Here is a 27,726-nt window from a genome sequence, read left to right on the forward strand (position 1 = left end):
TAGTTGACAGAAGGAGATGCTATTGTTCCGGCATTCCAGGCCTGTGTTGTGTAGTGCTTTAAATGGGTGGGCGATGAGCTTGAACTGAGCGTGCTTGTGTAACGGGAACCAGTGAAACTCTCTTAGGTGTGGTGTGATGAGAGTCCTGCATGGAAGGTAAGGATGAGTCTGGCTGTCGTGTTCTGGAAGATTTGTTGTTTTCTGGTGAGTTGCTTGGTGATATCAGCATAGAGGGAATTTGCGTAGTCTCGCCTGCTAGTGACGAGGGCATGGGTAGCGTTTTCTCTGGTGATGCTCGGGAGCCATTTGAAGATTTTCCGCAGCATCCTCAGAGTGCAGAAGCAAAAAGCTATGATGTGAGGACGTGTGCTGACTTGTCCAGCTTGCTGTAGATGATCCAGACGTTCCACACATGGGAGGTGGAGGAGGTGGGGGGGGGGAGTAGGTTTTGGTTGAGATTCGCTGGCCACCAAGTGGAGTCCCAAGGTGAGTTTTCTTTTCTAAAGATCACAACTTCTGTCTTGTTGGTGTTTTGAACTTCAAACAGTTTGTCTTCATCCGGATGAGACCTCAGTCATACAGGAGGATACCTTGTTCCTTATATAGAGGATTGTGTCCGAGAGTGACAGTGTGAGTTGTGTGCCATCAGCGTTGATGTTGTGGGAGTCGATGATGTTGGTTAGTAGAGTCATTTATGAGTTGAAGAGAGTAGGATTGAGGGAAGAGCCTTGAGGGTCTTCCGAGGTGTATGGTGTTAGGCTGACCATTTGAGTTCTTTCCATCAAAAAGGAGAAGATCCAGTGGACAGCAGATACTTGAAAGTTGATCTAGTGCCAGTATCTGATGAGGGTGGGGTGGGATATTGTGTCTAAGGCCGCCAAAAAGTCCAGAAAGATGAGATCCACAATCTCTCCAGGATCGTGCGGGTGTTTTCTGTTGAAGCAATGAATGATGTTTCCGTGCTGTGGTTGAGTCTGAAACTGGACTGTGTGGCATCTAGGAGCTGGTGGTTGACTAGGTGATCGGTAAGGCATCTGATGATGAGTTACTCTGATACCCTTGGCTGGTTATGGTAGGAAAGAGATCAGTCTCTGGTTTGTAAGCTTGGTTAGGTCTGCCGTGGGTTTCTTGAATAGGGCAGCAACTGTGGTGAGTTTCCAATCTTTCGGGAAGGTGGCAGCGTCTATAGAAATGTTGAGTGAGGACTTCATTGATGGAATGAAGTCCTTTACTCGAAGGTGTGGTTGGGCAGAGGGTCTGACAGGCTCAGGAGTGGATGGACCTCATGGTAATTTCAAGTATGCTGGTGCTAGGACATTAGGTCAGGGCTAGTTGTTCATCCGAGATGAAAAGGCTTGCCACATGGTCAAAGGTGTGGCTCGTAGTTGACACATATGGATATGATCTTGATGTAGAATAAGTCAGATAGATAGCTGCAGTGATCTTGAGATGGGATGATGTTGGAGATGGCTGCAGCTGCGGTGAAGACATGACCATGTAGCCTATCTTGATCCCAAATCGAGCAAACACAGGCTGGAGAATATCAAATAGGCTGATAGGGACTCAATATGACAACTACCAGCAAAAATAACTATAGTAATAACTAAGTTAGAATGACACAGATGACTTACAAAGAACACCACGGTTGAAGAACTCTCCACACTGGTCAGAAAAGCAAACACCATGCAAGCACTAAAAATAATAAAATGAGTTACCTACCACAGGCTGAAATGCAAGACTAAAAGGCACAGATCAAATTCGACCTTTACAGAGAACAATTTTCTACTTGACTGTCCCACATAAAAGGTCATTCAGGAAAATTATTTTCCTCTCTTACAAGACAAAAAAGTATCACCAGACCAGCGGACTGAGATTGGGTCACTCGCCTGCCGGACTGGGACGACTGAGGGGCCCGCTCGAGACCACGCCTTTGGCCCGCCGGCAGGGGGGTGCAGGAGAGGGCCCAGAGAGACAGCGCGACGCTCGATTGGGTGCTCAGCGGGGACCGGTGTCGGGTCCGTGTCCTAAACCGGTGGTGACCCGAGAGTCGGGAGAGGCCCCAAATCACGCCCTTACTGGGTCTGCGGACACGCTGGGAGAGACCCTGGACTCCGATACCGCGGATATATGGCGATGGGAGACGAGGTGGGCTTGGGGTGACCCATCGAGAGCAGCACTCCCCTACACCTAGCCTCTTATCTCTCTCCTGACCACGCAGCTCTGCTGGCTATACCACTCGACGGAGGGGCGGCCCAGGGGCTGCTTCGGAGGGGGACTGACGCGCTCGGTGAGCGGCCCCTACATCCCAATCACAGGGCTCTCCATGGGAACATCCCGGCTGGCACGTCATTATACGAGTGTTTGGCCTTTGCCTCCACGTGTGGGCTCGGAGTTCTCCCAGTGGCCATCTTAGACGGGAGAATACACACGATAGCAACTCTGGGAATCGCCTTTTCACTGGACCCCAGCCGTCGGTGCTGCCGCGATAGGCAGGGCCCACACACCTCTGTCTCTGTCAGCACTATTCTCCCGGGGAGACAACAGCTGCAGGCTGGAAGACCTGTTCCCCCCCACGGGAGTCTCCCGTCCCTCTGCCCTGCTCCATTGGGTGCTTGGGGGGTTGAGTGAGCATGTCCAAAGCCAGGACCAACAAACCGAAACCCCAGAAAGACATCTTTGGTCGCCCACAGCCACAGGGAGAGGTGGCGCCGCGGCCAGGGCGAGTGACGCTGGAATCTGGGGATCACGGTTCGATCACTGGCTCCTGCGGCAGATTAGCCCAGCACCATGTGACTCTGGGCAATAGCTTGCTTAATCTTCCTGAAGGTCCCCAGCGCCTAGAGACCCTTACGATGATTGTTCGCGATTTACAAATGTGGGTTATTACTACTGACATGGCTAACATAGCAAAGGAAACTGAGACAGCGAAGTGCCCCTCAGCAGCCGGGGATAAACCCATCACGAAAACCCTCTTAGAATCACTCTTCCTCCCTCTCAGGGAAGATATCCAGTCAGTCAAAGCCGAATTCGCCGCAGAACTCAAAGATATACGCCGGGATGTCGACAGAGTCGGTGAGCGGGTGGCTGCACTCGAAGAGAAGAGCGATTCCACAGTCACAGACTTGACGACGCTTCAGCAAGAAGTCCTTCGGTTGCAAGACCAGAACGTGAATATGCAAATGCATTTGGAAGATTTAGAAAACCGCTCCTGTAGACATAACAACCGAATCCTGGGAGTGAGGTTGACCGACGACACCCGGGACCTCTTTGCCCTCACAGTTGGCCTCTTCAGGCACATACTCGGTGATTCCCACGAGGCTGACATCGTCTTGGACCGAGCACACAGAGTGGGTCTGCCCTGCGGTCCCAAAGCACCACCGGCGGACATCCTGGTGTGCGTTTAAGACTTCAAGACCAAAGAATCTATCCTTTCTAAAGCACGGACTCTCCATCCTATCTCAATTCAAGGTCATTCCCCGGTCCTATATCAAGACCTAGCACTGATCACCCTTCAGCGACGACGGCAGTTCCGCCCAGTGACCGACCACTTGCGGCAACAGGGGATCTCGTACTCCTGGGGGAACCCATTTCGCCTCATTTTCAGATACAACAGTAAACTCCACTATCTGCGCTCTTTAATGGACGTATGCCGACTGCTGGGGTTGGCCCGCCGAGTGAAGAGGAGGAGACCTACGGGCTGGGATCCAGGCCAGAGACCTCTCCATCAGGATGGCAATGTCAGGGCAGAAGACGGCGCCCTCAAAGACCACCCGCTTCGGAAATTGCCCGTAGCCAACAGGAAGCACTGGCGGCAGCTACCGAGGCCCTTGCGGGGGAGGGCTCTGAGGACCAATGATGGGCCTGGACCTACTATGCTTTTTAGAACCATCCTAATGCTGCCTTGCTGGTTCGGGGTAGGGGCGGGTGGAGAGCTTCCCTTCCCATTGATCTCACCATGGACCCCAACTGGATGCTACACCAGTCGTCTTGGGACGATGCACCATTCTTACGAACAGTTCTTGATCAGGTTGTTTTTGGGTTAGGGAGGGTGGGGTTTTCTTTGGTGCGGGTTTTGCAGGTTTTTTGGGGGGTATTGTTCCCCTCGTCCACCTTCCATCCCCTTTCAGGTACCAGATTGCTGCGCTATCGAACCTTGTTTTCCCCCTTGTAACCAGGAGCTCCTGAGACGCCCTTCCGGACCTTATCCCAGCCAGTCCCCCCTTTACATGTCCCAGGGCCCCGACATCACAAAAAATTCTCACCCTCATGTCCGTGGTCTCAACAACCCGATCAAACGCAGAGCGGTCCTCCACTGTCTAGAACACTCACAGGCTGATATCAAGAGACCCACCTTGTCCCTAAAGATCACCACAGATTGGGGTCCCGGTCATTCCCCACGCAACTATTTTCTTCTAATTCCACTAAATTAGCCGGGGTTGCTATACTTGTCTCTCGCTCTTTCCAAGGTAAGGTCCTCCAGAAGGAGGTGGAGATTAAAGGTCCCAGGTGGCGGGGATTCCCCTCATAGTGGGTTCTATTTACGCCTCCAATGAAGGACAAGGGAGATTTCTCCATACAGCACTCACAAAGGCGACAGCTAATTCTGAACAATACTTGCTGTTAGGGGGGACATAAAAATGGTCTTCGACAACGTCACTGACTGCTCTTGTCAGCGCACAACCCAAGTCGGAGCTCTTTGCCAAACCGACCTGGATCAGCTTAGCGATCTTGGGCTCTCAGACATGTGGCGCCACTTTCACCCTCATACTCGGGCTTATACGTACTACTCAGGGGTGCATAAAACATATGCCAGATTGGATTATCTCCTTAGCTCCAGTCCCTTACAGGAGCTTGCAATAGACATAGATCCTCACTGCATCCCTCTCTGATCACTCCCTGGTTGCGGCCATCTTTCACTTTCCACACGTCCGGCAGCCGCAGCGACACTGGTGCCTACGCAACACACTACTACATCACGCGTCTACGGTCACTTAAATCAAGACAGTCATCACAAATTTCTTGACCCTCAACGCTAATCCAGACACATCTTTGGCGACGAAGTGGTCTGCCCTCAAAGCTGTCCTGTGAGGGGAATTTATCGCCATTTCGGCGGCCAATAATGTGGAACGCAGCAAAAAAAAGAGCTGAACTAACCCAGCGGGTAGCGGAATTAGAGCAAATGCACCAACGCACAGGAGCCGCTCGGGCCTGGCGCCAGCTCTGTATAGAAAGGAAACAACTGGCAGCACTAGACCAGGACAAGACCAAATACTCGGCCCTTCGTCTCCGCCATTCTTATTACACGGAGAGAAATAGATGTGGCCGTCTCCTGGCTCACAAACTGCGGGAAGCGCGAAAAAGCCAGGGTGTAGAGGCCATTCGAGCCCCCGGGGGTGAGCTTAAATCGGAAGATGCAGACATAGCGGAAGTTTTCCAAGACTTCTATGCGGATTTATATTCGAGCGACTCTCTTGACGCTTCTCACAGGCTTGACTACCTAGAGACCGCGCAGATACCCTCACTTTCTCAAGCACAGGCAGAACACCTAGATAGGGATATAGGGACGGAGGAGGTAATCGCGGCCATCTCCCGCCTCAGACTCGGTAAATCCCCGGGGCCCGAAGGCTACTCGGCAGCCTTTTATAAAACCTTTTGTGGTCAAATTGCCCCCCTGTTGCGGGACCTTTTTAATACCTTTGCAGAAACGGGGCCATCCCAAGTGAAATGTTGGATGCCTCCGTTGTAGTAATCCCTAAGCCTGGGAAAGACAAGACGCTTTGTAGCGCCTATAGGCCCATCTCCCTTCTAAATATTGATATAAAGCTCTACACAAGTATATTAGCGACTCACCTAACGCCCTACATGCCCCAGCTTATTGAACCGGATCAGGCAGGGTTCATATCGCAGAGAGAGACCAGCGATAACACTAAAAGGGTACTACACCTTATTGAGAAGGCTTCTCGCACTCAAGGGGAGTATATGCTCCTGGCTATTGAAGCAGAGAAGGCCTTTGATAGGGTGCACTGGCCCTACCTGGAGCAAGTTCTGTTGTCATTCGGCTTTGGGAACAAATTACGCACACAAATACTTAACTGTTACCGCCTACGTAAGGCGACGGTCCATGTGAACGGCCAAACATCGTCCCGATTCCCCATAAGCAGAGGAACAAGGCAGGCTCTAAATGGAGCCACTGGTGTGGCGAATCCGGCAGCACCCTATTATTTCCGGGATTAAATTCGGGGGCGATACCTACACCATCAGCCTATACGCAGACAATATTCTGCTCTCTCTCTCTAATCCGATCCAGACCCTGAGGGCTCTCTTCGTCGAGCTACACAGCTTTGCACGGGCCTCCAGGTTCAAGATTAATATGGAAATCAACCGCCCTTGACATATCACTCGCTCCGGACACCCTGGCTCACATCCGCGACGAACACCCGATACAATGGTCCGCTTCCACCATCTCATACCTAGGAGTGTAGCTGGAGGCCACCATCCCCGCCACCGTGGCCGCTAACTATGGGAGGCTCCGTACCCACATTCACCAGGAGCTTGATCGTTGAAAATATCATACCCTCTCCTGGCTGGGCAGAATAGCAGCCACCAAGATGACCATACTTCCACAGATTCTTTATCTTTTCCAGATGCTTCCCCTGCCTCCCCCCGTGGGCTGGATCCAACAAACCCAATCAGACTTGGCGCGATTCATCTGGCAGGGCCGCAAGCCCAGGTTTAAGCATGCCATAGCAATTCTGCCTCCGGAACAAGGAGGTGTCGGGTCCCTGACCTACAGCTCTACTTTTACGCCTCCCAGCTCCGCTACTTAGTGGAGTGGAGCCGTCTTGAATCCGAGAAACATTATCTGTTTCAGGACCAAGCAGTCGCCGGTACGCCCCTACAGGATATCCCCTTCCATAATAGAGCACCCAGACCACCTAATCTTTATGCCTCTTACAGCACGGGCACCATGATGGAAGCATGGGATCGCACTGCCATAACCCATGGGCTGACGTCGCTCCCCTCCCCGCTCACTCCACTATTTAATAACCCAGAGTTCCATCCGGGTACCATTGCCAAGGCCTTAACACACTGGCACCCTACCCCTTGCAGAGCGTTGGGCCACTTATTTGACCTAGAAGGAACTATCCCAATTACAGATTACGGTATCCCGGAAATGGAGAGGCTGTCCGATCTACAACTGAGATACTGGGCTCTCCAACCACAAGTCAAACCCGGGGCTCAGCGATTCCTAACTGCATACGAGAAGTGGCTTATCACTCGCACTGGAGACAAGAAACTCATTTCAGATCTTTACAAGAACCTACTATTCACCACTGTACACACATAATGCAGGGCGAGTGCGTTGGGAGAGGGACTCAGGCCGCACTCTCACTCATAGGGAATGGGAAAGTATTTATTACAGGGCCAGGCCCTCAGCGTATCACACAGGCCTTACGAGACACTGACTAAAGTGGTGACCTACTAGTATTACTCCCCAGAGCACCTCCACCAGTTTACCCCCGCCAGAGCGCCCTGTGTTGAAGTGAATGTGGGGAGGTGGGTACACTAGAACACCTTCTATGGGGTTGCACCCGGATTAAATCGTACAGGTCCCACATTTTAGACAAAGTAGACTCGCATCTGACACACAACTTCCACGCTTCCCAGCCTATATCCTTCTGGGCTTACCCAATCCGCTCATGTATCTGGCTAAATCACGGAAAGGCGCCTGATTGCTATCGCCCTAGGAGCGGCTACCCAGAACATACTTGCACACTGGCGTTCCCCCCAGCCACCTCCATACTCCAGATGGCTGCCTAGGCTTTGGATGGTGTTGGGGATGGAAAAGAGGTCTCTCACTCTAGCGGGTAGGAGCTCTGAGCTCCCTGAACTGTGGCGTCATTTCCTAGCGCTGCTCACAACAGAATTCAGGGAATTGACGTGTCCCAGATATCTGCCACTCTTGCGTCTAGCGGATACACCATTACCGCAGGCGAGTTCCACACGAGGGTCTCGCAGACTGAGATGAATCATAAGATACTCTGTCCTTTCCCTCCCCTTTTCTTTTAGCCTCTCCCCTTTTTTCTCTTATTCATATTCATTTGGTGGACGAGGGAAGGGGTGGGTGTGGGACTGTTGGGTCTTTTCAGTTGTTTGCTTCTTGCAGCGCAGTATACATCTGTTTTACCAGACCCGCTCCATGCAGACTTTACAGTATTACAGCTACCTAGGACACTTGTTGTCTGTACTAAGATAAGTTTGAGAGCTGGGGATCATGCTCTTCGTTGTCTTATTTGTCTTTGAAACTATTAAAAAGATTTAAACCATAAAGTTAATCTAGGATAATAGGTACACAATGTGTATTTTCTTGTATTGCGCTCTTGAATATTTATTGTTTTAGAGAGCTGAGAAGAGAGGATGTGTGCCTGGGCCGTCTAAGCGCAGAGTGTGTGCCTCAGATCCATAGACAGTGTAACTGGGCCCAAGGAGCGCAGTGCATGTTTCTGGCTCCGAAGGAGCAGGGTGTCTATCCAAGTCCTAGGAATGCAAAAGAGTATCTAGGGCTAAGCCAAGGATGTCGTCTGGGCCCTGTGTGTACAGTGTGTGCATGGGCTCTGTGAGTGTAGCTTTGATCTGGACCTCATGGCAGATCAGTGTTTGCCTGGGTATATGCCTAATTTGGGTCTGCATGCTGAATGGGTACAAACATATAAGCTCAGGAATCTTTTAAATCCATTTTATATTAACCTGTGATCTACTGCCACTTTTATATTTTTATACTTCTTTGTTATAACTATAATGTGAGAGCAAAGATAGAACTAGAGATTCAATAGTGCATTTTGGTATTTAATCAAAACAAGGGCAATGGTGCACTAGGTGGACATCTTGTCAACTATACCCATTTAGCAATGAAATACGAAGAGTTATGTGCTTATCCTGGGACTACATCATTGGAGTTAATGTCCAACATTGAGCCTATTTCAAAGCCTTCACATAATAACAACCTGGCAGTCTATCCTACAAAGGGGCGAGGCACGCGTCTTACCTGCCTAAACAGTGCGCAAGGTAGTCCTGTCTCCATCCACCATCCAACAGAATGCAGGCAATACAATTCCAATCCCTCTGGAAGCTGTCTTCACCTTTCATCATATGTCATGCTAAAGCAGGGGCATACAAAATGGATTCCACTGACCCACAGTACTGAGCCAGACAGACACACACACAGACTCCTACTCCCATACACAAACTGCACACGCTCTACATACAAACGGATTGTCAGTGCAAGATTCTGGGTTTCATTTAACAGCAGAACTTTATATGAGAGGGGTCAGTAAACCCCACTTTCACGAACACAGAGAAAAAGGTCTAGACACAATACAATTTCACAACACACTGTATACCGTTGCCACTACTTTACGTGACGTACCCAGGGCATGGACAGTAGTTTGATGCCTACTGTAAGGGCAACCTTTGTGCACCCCTCCAGGTCACAAGTCAGGCCCTGGACATCGCACTATCAAAGACAAACAAGCCTTGGCCCCTGAGCTCTTGCTGGGATAGCCCAACTAATGGTCAGTATATGAGCTGCACATGCAATTGGGCACACGGGTCAAGGGTGCGCACCTCTTTAACCATATAGGGGACTGTCAACTGTAACACATCTATTGCTCGTCTTGGGGTTGTATGACTACCCCTGTGGATGGTCCACTTTGTTGGGGATTTAATTAAGGTTTGCCTAGAGCACTCACCTCCTGAACTGAGCCTGTGTCTAAGATAAGAGATCAAACACAGACGTAGAATGTGGAGTCTTTTTTTCTGAGTCCTAAGGCAATAGGTGGATACTGGAAAGTATCAATAGAAGATCCTGTCCTTTACAATTTGTGTCCCACAGCCTAAGATACTATTTCCCTCTCAGTGAATAACCAAGATACCCCCTCTGTACACTGAACTCTCCCAGAACAGCGAAAGCAAGCACTCAAGGTGCCGCTTACTTCTAAATGTACTTTGTCAAATTTGTTATTGCTTGCGGCCTCGCAAAATGGTGCAGTATAATCAGTTGATATACATTGTTTGCCCCACAAGACTATTTATGAATATAAAACACAAAGGATTCAATTTCAGATGTATTAGGCCGCATCTTTAATTCTAGAAGACATGCATCTATTAGACAGCTGTACGTCTTCTACAGCCATAGCCCCTTTCAGAGCACCCCTATAAAAAGAGGGGTGGATCTGGATAGTGTCTAGATGTCAGCACACACGACAGTGGCAGCAGTGAAATGCTAGGAGAGCATCATATGCCTGAGCAGGGCTATGTGTAATGCACATCTGGTAGTGTGTTACAATGTTTTAGCAGCATTAAAGCTGTTCTGTTGCACTGTAGCACTGCAATGTTGTCTCTTGTGGAGACACCGGTGTTGTTTAAGCATGCTTTGATTGTGCTGCAGGTCTTCAAGCACATAGATACCCAATCGGGTGATGAGCCACACTTTATAATTCCTGATACGAGACAGAGCCCGACTCACTTGTAAAGAGCACTCATGTGCATATTGTCTCGGAGCCAGTAGCCTGCGCACCATTAGGGCAGACACAGCTGAGTTGGCAAAGCAAGCACAACAGAAAAGATCTTCCTGGCTGTACTCTGAGCCACTTCAATCCTAGAGGCATATGATTAATACATTCTTTTCTGACAGCTTTCTGGTAACATTTGATGGCAGCCAGATAAGATTTATTGGCTATAGTATCCTAATATCCACGGCGTTTGGTTTATTATCCATAATTAACTCAGAAACCTCAGTGTTAGGCCTGGCTATAGGGTGGCATTTCAAGGCAAAAAACCAAAAGTTACCAATACTCATCTCTCCTTCCCTAGCAATGGCCTCCCCAGCATGTAAAGTTACAGCGCTCTCAGGCTCCTGAAGGCTCGAACGCAAGTGGAACAAATGCTTGATAAAGAGTGACTAAAATAAGTGAATGTCACAGGAAGACTAATGTTTTCAACATGTACTCCGAGCAATTGAGGACAAGTGGTAGCTGGTTGTGAAGAAACAAGCGAATCTGCGACTTGACGCCCGTAGGCTTACACAAACAATGTACAATGTACTGAGGGAACGGTCACTAGCAGAAGATGGTGTTACAGTCAGGGAAAACCATCTCATCATAACTCTTCGACTAGTATCTCAACGCATGCAAGCTGCTCATATTTCCCACCAAGGGGTTGTGAAGACAAAAATTTGACTTATTCAGAAGGCTTGTGTCTGAACCCCTTTCAGAGGGCCACAGGGCACGCAAGGGGTACTGGGCCCAACTGTGGGGGTTGAGGTCTTTAATTCCTTATGTCCCAGGGCCCGACCTACTATGGCTTCTGAGCAACTAGGCCAAGTACCCCTTCAATACTCGACTCACAGGGTTAGCTGGTCAAAGTAGTCCACGGCTCGCTTGGGGCGGGAGGGGTGAATACAGGATAGTGAACATGGGCTCACAACTCAAAATGCATGCAAGGGCAGCAACAAATCATTGTTCAGTCAAATAGTCACTTCTATGAAGAAAGAGAAGTATTTTATTTCTAATGCCTATCAAACACAAAGGAAAAAGACAATATTCACAAACGGTCATGCAATTCCGCTAAGGTCAGAGCTCTAGTGTTTCTTTGGCAATTCCTTGTCCCACTACCTATTCGAGTTAATGTTAGTGGCTAATCCCCACTCACTACGGCCCCTCGCGGCGGGATGCCTGGCTTTCACCTTGTGGAAGCCCTGCCGTGGTTTCTCACAGGGGAATACCAGGACGGGTTCCCTAAGCAAGCGCCGGGACGCTTACGGGCAGCTGTGCGCTTTACAAGTCCAGCACATTTACATTTACATTTACTACTAGTAACATCAAAAGCATGGTCCACTAGCAGTCTGAGTCTCAAGAGTCCACTTTTATTAATGTAAAGTCAAAAGTGTTCCTTCTATACCACACGAACAAGGAGCAAGTTCCCCTATGGCTGACAGGCACAAAGTCAGTCTTACCCACACCGGCAGGCGTGAAGCGTCTGAAGAGCCTGATTGAGCCCAGTCCATGATTGCTTCAAGAGGCTACTGCTGGGGTTTGGTGAGTCTGCTGCAAGTGGCCCTGGTGGCTGTACTCAGCAGGTGCTATGTCCCTAATGACCAGAGGTTCTCTGCAGCTCCTCCTGAGGGGTGTCTGCGCCATTTCCGGGTGTGGAGGTTGGTTCCGATGATCCTGTTGCATGTCCCTTGTCTGGATGATGATGCAGAGTTGCTCACACAGAGTGCACACTGTTCCAGCAAAGTTTACAGATCATGCTGCAGTTTTTTATGCTAACGGTGACCCCGTTGACATACTTGTCACTGTATCTTACAGTACACAGGCTCCTGCCCAACTGGTACTGTGATATCTTTGGTGGTGGCACCTCCAAACATACAGAGTCACTGCCCGTAACCACACAGGGCTACGGCCCTTACCGCACTGCAGTTTTGTTTCACTGTGTCTGGTCCTGGCATATGGGGACGCCGATTTGATACTACACACAGCACCCGGCCCAATTGGCGCAGCAGGCACATTTCACGTCAGACTTCCCCTGGCATACGGGGTTCGCCAACTCCGTCCTGCACACAGGCAACAACACAATCAGTGCAGCAGCACTTCCTAACACCCCGCAGAGGTAGTCCACTAGACAAGGCTTCCCACTGGATCTCACTCCCTCCAACACTCTCCTCTTTATCACAGGGTACAGTGTTCATGGAAAGCAGGCAGACGCTGGTGCTCCAAGGTAGGTGGTCTTGGAATCCCTTGGTGATGTTTGCTCACCCAGACTAGACTACCAGGCATCGGCCCCCAGTTATGGTCACTTGAAGAAGTCTTGCAGAGCTTCCCCATCTCAGTCTCACTCAGCCTGTCTGACTGCTTGGCAGATGACAATGCCATTATTACTTTTGAGTCTGAGTCTTTAAAGTTGATGTTTAGGGTCTGCTTCGGATTCGGTTCTCTAACCTCTCCTTCTTCTTCTTAAGAGCAGTCTGTCACAGAAGGAGTGACTCCAAAGCTCACAGCCCCACAACATGAGCCAGGTAAGTGACTAGAGTTCACATGTGGATCTCAGCCACAGTGATATGTGTATCAAAAGGTTAGCCCGGGGTCCAGCCCTACTCTTGAGGATTCTCTTATCAGACCCATCTCCTTCTCCTTTCTGAGATGTGCTCAGGCCCCTTCCTTGTGACCTCTAACTGAATCAAAGAGCACCCTTTGAAGTGTGCAGGGGAAGCATGGCTCTCCCCTCCCCAGTGTGAGTCCCACCCAGCCGACAGCAATGCAGCAATTCACAAATCTGTCTCCCAAAGTGGAATCCAGGGCCTGCCATGTATTGTACCATCCCCAGGCCCACATACACGCAGTGTATGTGTACAAACTGCACAACACTGTATCCTTCATGTATTGTACTACTCAGACACACATACATCTAGAACATTAATTTAACGTGCACACACTGCACAGCACCATATTCTGCATGTATTGTACCACTCATAGGCACATATATATCCAGCACATGCACTCATCATGCACACGCTGCTCAGTACTGCATTATCCCTGTATCATACTATTCATAGACAAAACATACACCCTCCGCAGATGGACATCTTCTGTGCAGCACTCTACAACAAACCTATATAGGCAAAGGGCGAGTTAAACATACAGCAGCAGAACTTTAAAAATTGAGCGAGCCTGTAGGCTTCACTCCACTGACGCAGCACTGGCAAAGCAAATAGGTCTAATCTATGTGAGAGCTATTGGCTTTGGCAATGTGTCTCAGCCATGTTGTACACCAGTACTGTTCAGCATGGCCTAAAGTTAGTGGCGTGAATGTTGCAGAGTGGAGTGTCGTAGAGTGGAGTATCAGAGTGGAGTTCAAGTGGTGTGGAGGGGATTAGGGTGGAGTCAGGGTAGCCTATGTACACCACGGGAAAAACATATTGGCAGAATGCTTTTTCTCTATGTGACAACGACAGCATATATAGAGGATCAACATACAGAAACAAACACAGGAGAGTGGGAAGGAGAATAAAAAAAAAGACAATGGAAATAGTACCTGAATCATAGCTCGTTTAGCGGAGGGACATTAATTAAGGTGTATAAATCAGTGCTCAATAGAAGAGCAGGAGGTAACTCCAGGGTACATGCTGGCAAATTAGGAGGCAGAAAAGAAGAGTGGCAATTATTCAAATGAATACTAAGCGATGGATGGGCTGCAAACCCTTTATTGTGCACAACAGGGTCTTGCATGCCCCAAGGCATGCTGGTCACACAGGTTCAACCTGAAAACAAGCATTGAAAATGCAATAGGTCTCGCCCTCGTTTAAGTTAAAGCAATTCTGTTTGTAATTAGGTGGCTTTTATTAGTGTTTTTCAAACTTTCATGTACATAACATGCATATCTATGCATATATGTATGCATGCGTTTATATTTTATGCGTTATTTGTAGTTGTATAGATATGCAGATGTGTATATATATGTTTATATATGTATGTACATATATATATATATATATATATATATATATATATATATATATATATATATATATATATATATATATATATATAGTGAACTTAGAAGACTAGAGACCTATTTTATACTAGAATTTAATTGTAAGGAGCCACAGGAATTGAACGTTGATGAAGACCTTTACACATGTTTAAACTGATTAACTGTATATATAATTAATTGTTTTTTCAACCTTGAGTATATCGAAACTGCATTTGGAAACTTTTTGTTAAGGATTTTAATTGACAGAAATTTTCAATTTCAATAGTCTTATTTTTTGGTTCCCTTCTTTTTAATTGCTTGGCGGGTAGTATGTAGTTCAGAAATGGAACTGGCTCAGGGAGGAATGTATTGTGATGAATAATGCTGTTTTTTGTTATATGCACGGACACTTTAGATAATCTTCTGCCGAAGTGCAATATGAGTGGACTGTTTACATATATGAGGTACTGTTGTTGCATTAGCACTTTATTGAAAATGAGACGCACTTTAGCACTGGCACTTTATTATCCCCATGTGCAATATATAGATAAATGTTTACAGTAAAAGAATATTACTAGTTTACAGAAGCACTTGCACTTTATGACTAATAAATAAGGTTGATTTGATAGATTAGCATTACCATCCATATAAGTCCCACCTTGATCTAAGAGGTATATAAGATCAGTAGAGCCACGAGGTTAATTTAACCAAGATTCAGTTGTTCATTGTTAAATACAATATGGCAAACACTTAAGACACTTGCACTTGCACTTTAATTATTGAATTGTTTTTTACGAGTGACATTACCGAGTTATGTTTACTCTTATTCAGGGATTTTAACATTTGTCTACTTGTATATTTGCTTTCAAGCAGAATAACAAATGTCTTTACCTGTGAAATACTCATTTCCGATGTACTTAAAAATGTCAAAATGGCCGCCGTATTTACAAACAACTGAACTTTCTGATGTGAGTTCTTTTACAGTTTTTACTACCCTTCACATGCATTAAAGGAGGGTTCCATGATAACGCAAAAACATCGTGATCAAGGGAACTTGACTCCCGAAACGCGTTGATGATATTGCTGCAACCTAATAAAGAAGCCTAAGAAAACGATATTCGTGAGTGCCGGATGATTTCCATATGAACGAAACTGGAGTTGGAATCTTATTATATATATATATATATATATATATATATATATATATATATATATATATATATATATATATATATATATATATATATATATATATATATCTGGAACACTCCAAACTTTCTCATGCAAGTAAGGCACTGACTCCGTGAAATAAGTGATTCCAAATAAGTTTATTCACTTATTTAGGCTGCTCGACGCGTTTCGGCGGTAAGCACCCGCCTTGTTTATATATATATAAATGCATAAGCAAAGGCTTCCTGAAAGCCGAAACGTGTCTCTCCTTAATACTGGAACTGAGGGCTACCTGGCAAAATAAAATAATGCTGAATCTTTAAACACCTCGAGTCTGTGCCATTCTTCCATGGAGTTTCTGTGGGAACTGGATCTTTTTGTGTGTGTGTGTGTGTGTGTGTGTGTGTGTGTGTGTGTGTGTGTGTGTGTGTGTGTGTGTGTGTGTGTGTGTGTGTGTGTGTATGTATATATATATATATATATATCAAAGCAATCCTAGCCGCTGTCAGCGCAGGCTAAAACAGGCGCAGGCCTCTTCTCCTTGTAGTAATTTCAAGCTTTTTTAATAAAGCGCCATCACACCGTCAGTCGGGTTAGCAGTGGTGATTTTATTGTCAGCAACTGGATCTTTTTGTTTGTGTGTGTGTGTGTGTGTGTATATATATATATACATATATATATATGCGTAGAGAGGTAGAGGGGAAGAGAGGTAGAGAAGTAGAAGAGTAGTGAGTAGTAGTGAGTAGTTGAGTGAGTAGTAGAGTGAGCAGTGGAGAGTGAATAGTAGAGAGTTAGTAGTGAAGAATAGTAGAAAGTAGTAGAGAGTGAGTAGTAGAGTGAGTAGTAGAGTGAGCAGTAGAGTGAGCAGTAGAGAGTGAGTAGTAGAGAGTAAGTAGTAGAGTGAGTAGTATAGAGAGTAGTAGAGTGAGTAGTAGATAGTAGAGAGTGAGTAGAGAGTAGAGTAGTAGAGTAGAGTAGTAGAGTGCAGTCGAGAGTGAGTAGTAGAGTGAGTAGTAGAGAGTGAGTAGTAGAGAGTAGTAGAAAGTGAGTAGAGTGAGTAGTAGAGAATAGAGAGTAGTAGAGAGTGAGTAGTAGAGTGAGTAGTAGATAGAGAGTAGTAGAGAGTGAGTAGGAGAGCGTAGTAGAGTAGTCGGGAGTGAGTAGTAGAGAGTGAGTAGTAGAGAGTGAGTAGTACAGTGAGTAGTAGAGAGTGAGTAGTACAGTGAGTAGTAGACAGTGAGTAGTAGAGAGATAGTAGAGAGTGAGTAGTAGAGAGTGAATAGTAGAGTAGTAGAGTGAGTAGTACAGAGAGTGAGTAGTAGAGGGAGTAGTAGAGTGAGTAGTAGAGCGTAGTAGAGAGAGAGTAGTAGAGTGAGTAGTCAAGTAGAGAGTAGTAGAGTGAGTAGTAGAGTGAGTGAGTAGTAGTAGAGAGAGAGGAGTAGAGAGTGAGTAGTAGAGAGTGAGTAGTAGAAAGTAGTAGAGTGAGTAGTAGAGAGTTAGTAGAGTGAGTATTAGAGAGTTGAGTAGTAGAGAGTGAATAGTAGAGAGCGAGTAGAGTGAGTAGTAGAGAGTTGAGAAGTAGAGAGTAGTAGAGTGAGTAGTAGAGTAGTAGCGAGTGAGTAGTAGAGCGTGAGTAGTAGAGAGTATTAGAGAGTGAGTAGTAGAGTGAATAGTAGATAGTGAGTAGTAGAGAGTGAGTAGTAGAGAGCACAGTCCTGTGTCTGGTGAGGGGTGTCCTGTGTCTGATGAGCACAGTCCTGTGTCTGGTGAAGGGTGTCCTGTGTCTGATGAGCACAGCCCTGTGTCTCTGGAGGGGTGTTCTTTGTCTTGTGAGTGTGCTCCTCTGTCTGATGAGTGGTGTCCTGTGTCTGGGGAGGGGTGTCCTGTGTCTGATGAGCAGTCCTGTGTCTGGTGAGGGGTGTCCTGTGTCTGGTGAACACAGTCATGTGTGTGGTGAGGGGTTTTCTTTGTCTTGTGAGTGTGCTCCATTGTCTGGTGAGTGGTGTACTGTGTCTAGTAAGCGCAGTCCTGCGTCTGGTGAGTGATGACTTTAGTCTGCTGAGGGGTGTTCTGTGTCTAAAGAGTGGTGTCCTCTGCCTGGTGATAAGAGTCTCGAGTCTGTAGAGGGATGTTCTTTGTCTAGTGAGTGGGCTCCTTTGTCTGGTGAGCAGTGAGCGGTGTCAGGTGAAGCAAGTCCTATACCTGGTGAGCAGTGACCTGTGTCTTGTGGGGAGTGTTCTGTGTCTGGTAAGCTTTAACTTCTGCCAAAAAGAGGAAAGGGGGACGGAGCGAGCTCTAAAAGTGTGCACCCGCCACAAGGAAATTAAAAAATAAAAATAAAAACCTCCTTCCCGGGAGGGAGGTAGGGCTGAAAGACTTCAAACAGTAGTGAAAGGGGCAAGCTGATGCTTCTTGGGGTGCAGCTGAACCAGGGCTGCAAATAACCAGAAATTGCACAACTTGAAACTGCACAGCATAGAGCCTTCAAGTTGCAAAGCGCGCACTCACCCAGTTAAGAACATTAACTACAGCAACACTTCAGGTCCAGTTCAGGCATTAAGTTACCCCATACAACGAGGTGTCACAGCATGTGGGTTCCTACGAATTTATCAAACTTCCATTGACAGGGTGTCGACTTGAAGGGTTCCAGTTGGTCAACTTTAAGGAAATCATGCATGGGTTTTTAACTGTTGAAAAATACCCATATTGTTGCAGAAATATCCGCGCAAAGAGCAGCATAAGGTTTCTCCGATCTCCCCTACCTCTTAACCAGAAAGGCTGGTTTGTTGAAAAAAACATAAAAGTACATGAACCTTCTTGTCAGTAACACATTTTGCTTAATACTGCAAAAGCGCAGAGAACAGTGAAATGAAAAGCGTGTCAGCCATTGCTGAAGGCAAATGCTGTAATACAAAAAAATAGTGCCTAGCGGCTCATTAGGAAACACTGCCTCCTGCCGGAAGTAAAAGATCAAATCCCAGTGGGCAGGGCCAAAAGGGGACAGGGTGGCAACCCTCAGTGTAATGATTGCCTCCGGTGCAATCATTACACTGTGTTTTGCATCATCCATGACGCAAAAAGACGCGCACCAATCACAATTGTAGGCGGAGCCACCCCATGACTTCTGGAATCGTATCGATTCCAAAAAGGCCTCTGCAGGCAGAGCAGCGCGTGCACTGCTTTCGCCAGGCCGAGACCTAAAAAAGGATCTTTTCGCTCCTACTAATCACCACACAGTATGCTGTCACGACTGCGCTCAAGGTGTTCAGCTTCTGGTGAAGGCAATAGTCTTCTACCTCTATCAGAGGTAGTGCTTTGGGCACCCCTCCTGGTCCAACAAGACCACAATCTGTGAGACAGGTTTATGTCACAGCACACACAAAATCAGTATTTGCCTGTGACACCAAAAATCTACATCAGGGATAGACATCAGTACAGTTGGGCACTCAAGGCAGGGGAGTACATCCATTACCATGCAGAGGACTTTTCCATCCCAGCAGTTTGATTCCCAGAACTAAAGGCCTACGTTAAAAACACTGTAGCCAACTGTCTGTCATGTCAAGCAGTGGGGCAGCCACATCCCCCAGTTCTCATAAGATCAGAAGATGCTTTCACATCACTGTAGTCACAGTTAAATGCCTATTTTCCCACCCTACTAGAATGTCACCATTTCTTGGTTATAATAGACAATTTAAGCAAGTATCCAAAAGCAGAATTGGTGCAATCCACATCAGCAGAAGTAGTAATACCAAAACAAATGCATGGCCTGACACTTAAAATAACAAGCACTGGCGTTGCCAATAGGTCTCGCAGTAGGAAAGTTGGAGCTATTGGTTTTGTAAATGACAAAGCCCTTTATGTATTTAAAATGATAACCAAAGTGAAAGGCATTGTTATTTGCAATTGTAATGGCTCCAACTGTCGTACTGCGAGACCTATTGGCAACGTGAGTGGTTTTTCGTGTGTGAGTGGCGTTGTGTGTGTGAGTGGCGTTGTGTGTGTGAGTGGCGTTGCGTGTGTGAGTGGCGTTGCGTGTGTGAGTGGCGTTGCATGTGTGAGTGGCGTTGCGTGTGTGAGTGGCGTTGCGTGTGTGAGTGGCGTTGCGTGTGTGAGTGGCGTTGCATGTGTGAGTGGCGTTGCATGTGTGAGTGGCGTTGCATGTGTGCGTAGTTGAGTGGCGTTGCGTAGTTGAGTGGCGTTGCGTAGTTGAGTGGCGTTGCGTAGTTGAGTGGCGTTGCGTAGTTGAGTGGCGTTGCGTAGTTGAGTGGCGTTGCATGTGTGAGTGGCGTTGCATGTGTGAGTGGCGTTGCATGTGTGCGTAGTTGAGTGGCGTTGCGTAGTTGAGTGGCGTTGCGTAGTTGAGTGGCGTTGCGTAGTTGAGTGGCATTGCGTAGTTGAATGGCGTTGCGTAGTTGAGTGGCGTTGCGTAGTTGAGTGGCGTTGCATGTGTGAGTGGCGTTGCATGTGTGAGTGGCGTTGCATGTGTGAGTGGCGTTGCGTTGTTGCGTGGCATTGCGGCGTTGCGTAGTTGCGCGGCGTTGCGTAGTTGAGCGGCGTTGCGTAGTTGAGCGGCGTTGCGTAGTTGAGCGGCGTTGCGTAGTTGAGCGGCGTTGCGTAGTTGAGCGGCGTTGCGTAGTTGAGCGGCGTTGCGTAGTTGAGTGGCGTTGCGTAGTTGAGTGGCGTTGCGTAGTTGAGTGGCGTTGCGTAGTTGAGAGGTGTTGCATGTGTGAGTGGCGTTGCGTTGTTGCGTGGCGTTGCGTAGTTGCGTGGCATTGCGGCGTTGCGTAGTTGCGCGGCGTTGCGTAGTTGAGTGGCGTGGCGTAGTTGATTGGCGTTGCGTAGTTGAGTGGCGTTGCGTAGTTGAGTGGCGTTGCGTAGTTGAGTGGCGTTGCGTAGTTGAGTGGCGTTGCGTAGTTGAGTGGCGTTGCGTTGTTGCGTGGCGTTGCGTAGTTGCGTGGCGTTGCATGTGTGAGTGGCGTTGCGTAGTTGCGTGGCGTTGCGTAGTTGCGTGGCGTTGCGTAGTTGCGTGGCGTTGCGGCGTTGCGTAGTTGCGCGGCGTTGCGTAGTTGAGTGGCGTTGCGTAGTTGAGTGGCGTTGCGTAGTTGAGTGGTGTTGCATGTGTGAGTGGCGTTGCGTTGTTGCGTGGCGTTGCGTAGTTGCGTGGCATTGCGGCGTTGCGTAGTTGCGCGGCGTTGCGTAGTTGAGTGGCGTGGCGTAGTTGATTGGCGTTGCGTAGTTGAGTGGCGTTGCGTAGTTGAGTGGCGTTGCGTAGTTGAGTGGCGTTGTGTAGTTGAGTGGCGTTGCGTAGTTGAGTGGCGTTGCGTTGTTGCGTGGCGTTGCGTAGTTGAGTGGCGTGGCGTAGTTGATTGGCGTTGCGTAGTTGAGTGGCGTTGCGTAGTTGAGTGGCGTTGCGTAGTTGAGTGGCGTTGTGTAGTTGAGTGGCGTTGCGTAGTTGAGTGGCGTTGCGTTGTTGCATGGCGTTGCGTAGTTGCGTGGCGTTGCATGTGTGAGTGGCGTTGCGTAGTTGCGTGGCGTTGCGTAGTTGCGTGGCGTTGCGTAGTTGCGTGGCGTTGCGTAGTTGCGCGGCGTTGCGTAGTTGAGTGGCGTTGCGTAGTTGAGTGGCGTTGCGTAGTTGAGTGGCGTTGCGTAGTTGAGTGGCGTTGCGTAGTTGAGTGGCGTTGCGTAGTTGAGTGGCGTTGCGTAGTTGAGTGGCATTGCGTAGTTGAGTGGCGTTGCGTAGTTGAGTGGCGTTGCGTAGTTGAGTGGCGTTGCATGTGTGAGTGGCGTTGCATGTGTGAGTGGCGTTGCATGTGTGAGTGGCGTTGCATGTGTGAGTGGCGTTGCGTTGTTGCGTGGCATTGCGGCGTTGCGTAGTTGAGCGGCGTTGCGTAGTTGAGCGGCGTTGCGTAGTAGAGCGGCGTTGCGTAGTTGAGCGGCGTTGCGTAGTTGAGCGGCGTTGCGTAGTTGAGCGGCGTTGCGTAGTTGAGCGGCGTTGCGTAGTTGAGTGGCGTTGCTTAGTTGAGTGATGTTGCATGTGTGAGTGGCGTTGCGTTGTTGCGTGGCGTTGCGTAGTTGCGTGGCATTGCGGCGTTGCGTAGTTGCGCGGCGTTGCGTAGTTGAGTGGCGTGGCGTAGTTGATTGGCGTTGCGTAGTTGAGTGGCGTTGCGTAGTTGAGTGGCGTTGCGTAGTTGAGTGGCGTTGCGTAGTTGAGTGGCGTTGCGTTGTTGCGTGGCGTTGCGTTGTTGCGTGGCGTTGCGTAGTTGAGCGGCGTTGCGTAGTTGAGCGGCGTTGCGTAGTTGAGCGGCGTTGCGTAGTTGAGCGGCGTTGCGTAGTTGAGTGGCGTTGCGTAGTTGAGTGGCGTTGCGTAGTTGAGTGGTGTTGCATGTGTGAGTGGCGTTGCGTTGTTGCGTGGCGTTGCGTAGTTGCGTGGCATTGCGGCGTTGCGTAGTTGCGCGGCGTTGCGTAGTTGAGTGGCGTGGCGTAGTTGATTGGCGTTGCGTAGTTGAGTGGCGTTGCGTAGTTGAGTGGCGTTGCGTAGTTGAGTGGCGTTGCGTTGTTGCGTGGCGTTGCGTTGTTGCGTGGCGTAGTTGCGTGGCGTTGCGTAGTTGCGTGGCGTTGCGTAGTTGCGTGGCGTTGCGTAGTTGCGTGGCGTTGCATGTGTGAGTGGCGTTGCGTAGTTGCGTGGCGTTGCGTAGTTGCGTGGCGTTGCGTGGCGTTGCGTAGTTGCGTGGCGTTGCGGCGTTGCGTAGTTGCGCAGCGTTGCGTAGTTGAGTGGCGTTGCGTAGTTGAGTGGCGTTGCGTAGTTGAGTGGCGTTGCGTAGTTGAGTGGCGTTGTGTAGTTGAGTGGCGTTGCGTAGTTGCGTGGCGTTGCATGTGTGAGTGGCGTTGCGTTGTTGCGTGGAGTTGCGTAGTTGCGTGGCATTGCGGCGTTGCGTAGTTGCGCGGTGTTGCGTAGTTGAGCGGCGTTGCGTAGTTGAGTGGCGTTGCGTAGTTGAGTGGCGTTGCGTAGTTGAGTGGCGTTGCGTAGTTGCGTGGCGTTGCGTAGTTGCGTGGCGTTGCGTAGTTGCGTGGCGTTGCGTAGTTGCGTGGCATTGAGTGGTTGAGTGGCGTTGCGTGGTTGAGTGGCGTTGCGTGGTTGAGTGGTATTGCGTGGTTGAGTGGCGTTGCATGGTTGAGTGGCGTTGCATGTGTCAGAGGCTAAATGTAGCACAGGGAGACCTCCAGTGGTAAGACAATCAAAAACAACTTAGAAAACATTTGACAGTATGAAGAGATCAAACTCATGAACAAGCGTGATACACCTCAGCTAAAAATCATGATAAATAACAACACACATTAGAAGTGAAACTGCAAGTACAGAAGGACCAGCTTTGCTTGTTTAAAACTCCCACTTCAGGCAGATGAGTGTAATGTGTAAAGCGTCTTGTGCACATGAGCAGATCGGAGTCTAGAAGTGAAACTGCAAGTACAGAAGGACCAGCTTTGCTTGTTTAAAACTCCCACTTCAGGCAGATGAGTGTAATGTGTAAAGCGTCTTGTGCACATGAGCAGATCGGAGTCTGGAAGCAAATACAAAGAAGAGGAATGACTGAGGCGCATTGGTGTGAAGCACATCAAAGGGCTTCTCCTCCCCTAATTAGCCGTTCTGGGGAAACTGAAAGTACGGCCGGCCTGCGGCCGGCCATGAATAATTAGGGGAGGAGAAGCCCTTTGATGTGCTGGGCTGGCTGGCCCTGAATGCGCGTGCATGTTATCACGTGGTTCACGGGCACTGCAAGAAAACCGCGGCTGAAAGCCCTTTGGTTTGAAGAGAAAATAGCCGACTTGAATTCTCCCCATTTCCCATTCCTGCGGAATGGTAAAGGCTCGACCTAAACAGACAACAGACCTCCATTTCGTGGTCAGGAAACAACAGTCTATCACAGCTTCCTGTGTGTAAGGTCACACACCCTGATGGGCCCAAGCAAACAGGGAGGTACGAGAGAGTCTTGAGGACTCTCAACAAAGTGATCGGAAATGCAAAACTTGATAACGACAATGCAGAATAGGCCAAATACCGGTCCCTTTGCAACTATTATAATACTTAGCACAATAGCACCAAGACATCACCAGTCGTAATTGCTTGGTGGGCGCTTCGTAAGAGAACTCATTCCTAACCACTCGTCGTGGGTTACTTAGACTAACACCCCGAGACCATTCAAAATCGACAGTCTCTGAGGGTGATCCTGTGTTACTGCGTACCTGTCAAGGTGGGGAAAATTCAAACTCCAACCTTGGTATGTTTGCCAGATCACTCGAAACTTTTCTTTCTTTCTTTAAAAGGGCTTCTGAACAGGAAGCACAACAAAGTTGTGCAACTGCTGCACGTAGATTTATTCACAGATGTCTCCATCTGCCCCTAGTGATATCCTAGCACAGTGATTCTTAAGCTGTGGCCGAGGACCCCAGGGGTCCAAGTCCTACTCAAGGATTGTACTAAAATTAAATATAAAAATTAATAGGTTAAAATGAATCGAGTTTATACAAAAAAAGAAGCTGCATTGAAACGGAGAAAACGTATTTATTTTTGATCGTTAAGTAAACTAAATATGAGTATTTGTTTGGTGTATGTATAAAGGTTTTTGTATATTGTTTTGATGTTCAAATCGTAGAAATTGCTTAAGACGGGGGCCCTGAGCTTACAATAATGACGCAGGCTTGGGCTCGGAACCCAGTAATGATTTAGTGGGAGTCCACAGAAGGCAAAAGAGTACGTTTCCTCGTGTGGTGCAACTGGATGGCGCTCATCTAAAGCACTTCAACACCTCCGGGTAAAGTTCGCGCTATGTAAAACTACAACAAAAATATCTATTCTGATAGCTTGAGTAAAGCGTGTTAGCTGGATCAGCTACCACCGTCTCCTCGCTGATGGACGTTGAAATGGCATCTGCCCCGCTAACTGTTAAAAGATCCGCTCTTCGTCAGCAGCCCCTGGTCCCTGGGCACCTGTACCAGCGTTGTATCCGCTCAGTTCTTCTTCGGCTGCATACACACAGAGCTCCTGCACCACTTCCTGTTTACTAGTACAATACAGCTTCCCAGGGACCGTGGCAAAACTCTCTCTCCGGCAGAGTATGTTGGACAGCCGAGATGGCCACGCTATTATAACGCAGCTACAATTCAGCGCTGTTAAGTAAGATTTTTTGCACGCGATATGCTGGAAAATTCCAAATTACTATCTTCGTTCAGAACAATTGTTTCCTGGAAAAAAATATTTAGTTTACCGCCCTTATTTCCAACAGTGGACCTCTGGGAAGACAATTCAATGTATTGACTTCATTTAGAACAGTGGAATTCCGGAAAGAAATTGAAAAAGATTGTCTAAATATAACACGTGGAGTGAAAGCGTACTACCCCCAAGTACCAAGAACACACCAACCAACTAGAACTTTCGTAGGTATTTAATAGGAGTAAAAAGCCTCAAAAGTAATTTGGGTGGGTGTGCGTGCACGCGGTGGCGGCAGCACGTACAGACACGCCACCACACAGGCTAAGTAAACCATGGCCATCTGTCTGCGAGGCGGTTTGGGTCAAGACTGATTTGCATATGGCCATGTCTGAACTGGGGTGGCTTGGTGAGCAAAATAACAATGGATTAAACCCAGATCTGTGACTGGGGGTGAATGTTTTGCCATTGTGCAACATTCCGTCCATCATCTTGTGTGTTTTGCTGTTCACCCTATGTGGGAAGGGTATGCCCAGATGTGGGTCCCATGCTCACTTAGCCACTGGAGTCCAGCTATCCTGGCTGAAGATGGCCAATAGCCAGAAACCGGTCCTAGGATGCTTGATTCCGGTCCAGGGAAGACATGGCTTGGCAGTTGGGGCTGAACTGTTCTCATGAGGCACAGGGTCAAGACTGATTTGCATATGGCCATGTCTGAACTGGGGTGGCTTGGTGAGCAAAATAACGATGGAATAAACCCAGATCTGTGACTGGGGGTGAATGTTTTGCCATTATGCAACATTCCGTCCATCATCTTGTGTGTTTTGCTGTTCACCCTATGTGGGAAGGGTATGCCCAGACGTGGGTCCCGTGCTCCCTTAGCCACTGGAGTCAAGCTACTCTAGCTGCAGACGGCTGATAGCCAGAAACTGGTCCTAGGATGCTTGATTCCGGTCCAGGGAAGACATGGCTTGGCAGTTCGGTCTGGACTGATCCCCTGAGGCACAGGGTCAAGACTGATTTGCATAAGGCCATGTCTTAACTGGGGTAGCTTGGTGAGCAAAATAACGATGGATTAAACCCAGATCTGTGACTGGTGGTGAATGTTTTGCCATTGTGCAACATTCCGTTCATCATCTTGTGTGTTTTGCTGTTCATCCCAAACATAGCATTCCTCCTTTACGTAGACATCAAAAACACAGCACCCAAATAGCTCCTACACAGGAGCGCTACAGCATATGGCATCAAGCAATAACTGAGCTTGAGTGAATCCAGGAACAATGAAAACAAAATAAAAGAGAGAAAAGAGAAGAGAAGAGAGAGACAAATGAAAAAGTAATACACGCTTACAAACTGGCTGATTATTCCACCACAAAGCCTCTAAGACGGGATGACCTCACTGGACACAGTCTAAGGCGGTATTTCTCTATCTCTTGCCGTTTGGAAGTTCCACTCCCGCTTTCCAGGGTTCCTGGCTCCACATGAACCTCAGGACCTGCAGATAGATTCTAATTGTCCTCTCCTCCATCATCGCTGAAATTGGAAAGGATCCCTGGCAGTTGGGCCCATTTGTGGTTGGCAGGAGCACCAGCGGGGAAAACTAAACCGGGCTCTTCAGACCCCCAGACAGTGAGCATCCCTTGTTGTATTCCCCCACTTCCGCTCGAGGCAACAATGGGTGATCACCTAGCCTGTTGGCAGGTTATTTGTAGAGCTTGAAATATGATACGTTCCTTATGAACCTTTTCGCCTTGCTTCTGGGCAGTCACCATAGTCCCATTTACAGAGGTCATGGTCCACAGGTCAACCTCAAATGTTAGCAAAAATCTGCTTAGTGGATGCCAGTTTTTTACTAGTACTTGATCACCCACCCAAAGATCTCGCTTCTTAGCATGTCTTTCTTGGGGGACTTGATTATTCTGTACCTGATGCTGATGTAGTGCCTCATCTACTTAATCTCTAAGCTTTGAAGGCTCTCACCAACTGTGGAATGGTATCAACCAAAGTTCGATTCATTCAGAGAGCGCTGGGGCACACCTTGGTCGTGGCATGTGGCGTGAGTTGCTACTCCCTTAGAAAAGAGTATAGGGCACACTCCATGGTCTGTCCATTGGCTAGAGCGAATCATAGAACCTTATTTAATGTCCGCATAAACCGTTCTGCTTCTCCATTTGCTTGGGGTCAACAGGGTGTAATTTTCACATCACAAATGCCCAGTGATCACAAATACTCTGCAAATTCTTGATTAGAGAATGAAGGACCATTGTCAGTTCGAAGTTCGCCCCACAGCACATGAGTGGCCATGACTTTTTTCAACTGTGGTATCGTATAGCTGTCGGTTGTTGATTCCACTATCTCAACTTCCGGGTACTTTGTGAAGTCATCTATGATGACTAGCATGTCCCTGCCGTCCAGCAAACTTCCAAAATCAGCACTGGCCTGGCGCCACAGAAAAGGAAGAATGGGCTAAGTGATAATGGATGCCAATGGTTCAGCAGACCTCGCAGCCTGACACAGGGGGCAGTGTTGTACTGTCTGTTCAAATAGATCATCAAGACTGGGAACCATGATTTGGTTCAGATGAATTCTTGATGAGCCATGTGAGCAAGATCAACCACCTGTTGTTGCAAACTCCTCGGAATCACTAAGCGGAGGCTTCTCATCAAACATCCTTCTGGGGACATGGCTAGTTCCAGCTGAATGTCGTGTAATGGCACCAGTGTTATTCTTGCTTCCTCCATGCAATGAGAGATTTTCTGAGTCAGGGTGTTCCAGTTTCCGGATGCCACTGCAGAGATGGCTAACTGGAGGCATTCATCACT

The 27,726-nt window shown here is 48.2% G+C and overlaps 1 protein-coding gene across 5 annotated transcripts in view; it reads right to left on the bottom strand.

The window, feature by feature from the left end:
* Positions 1–27,726, bottom strand: part of RHBDD3 (rhomboid domain containing 3) — a 144,377-nt gene that overhangs the window by 65,948 nt on the left and 50,703 nt on the right. Inside the window, exon 1 of one of the 5 annotated variants that reach the window (XM_086951007.1) lies at positions 24,591–24,727. The exons of the other annotated variants lie outside the window; for them this stretch is intronic. The gene's annotated coding sequence lies outside the window, so the exon portion shown is untranslated. Of the gene's footprint in view, positions 1–24,590; positions 24,728–27,726 lie in introns of those variants that run through there. 5 annotated transcript variants of the gene reach the window in all.

The sequence above is a fragment of the Lissotriton vulgaris genome, unplaced genomic scaffold (genome assembly GCF_964263255.1).
Source record: "Lissotriton vulgaris unplaced genomic scaffold, aLisVul1.2 SCAFFOLD_852, whole genome shotgun sequence".
Lineage (NCBI taxonomy): Eukaryota > Metazoa > Chordata > Amphibia > Caudata > Salamandridae > Lissotriton > Lissotriton vulgaris.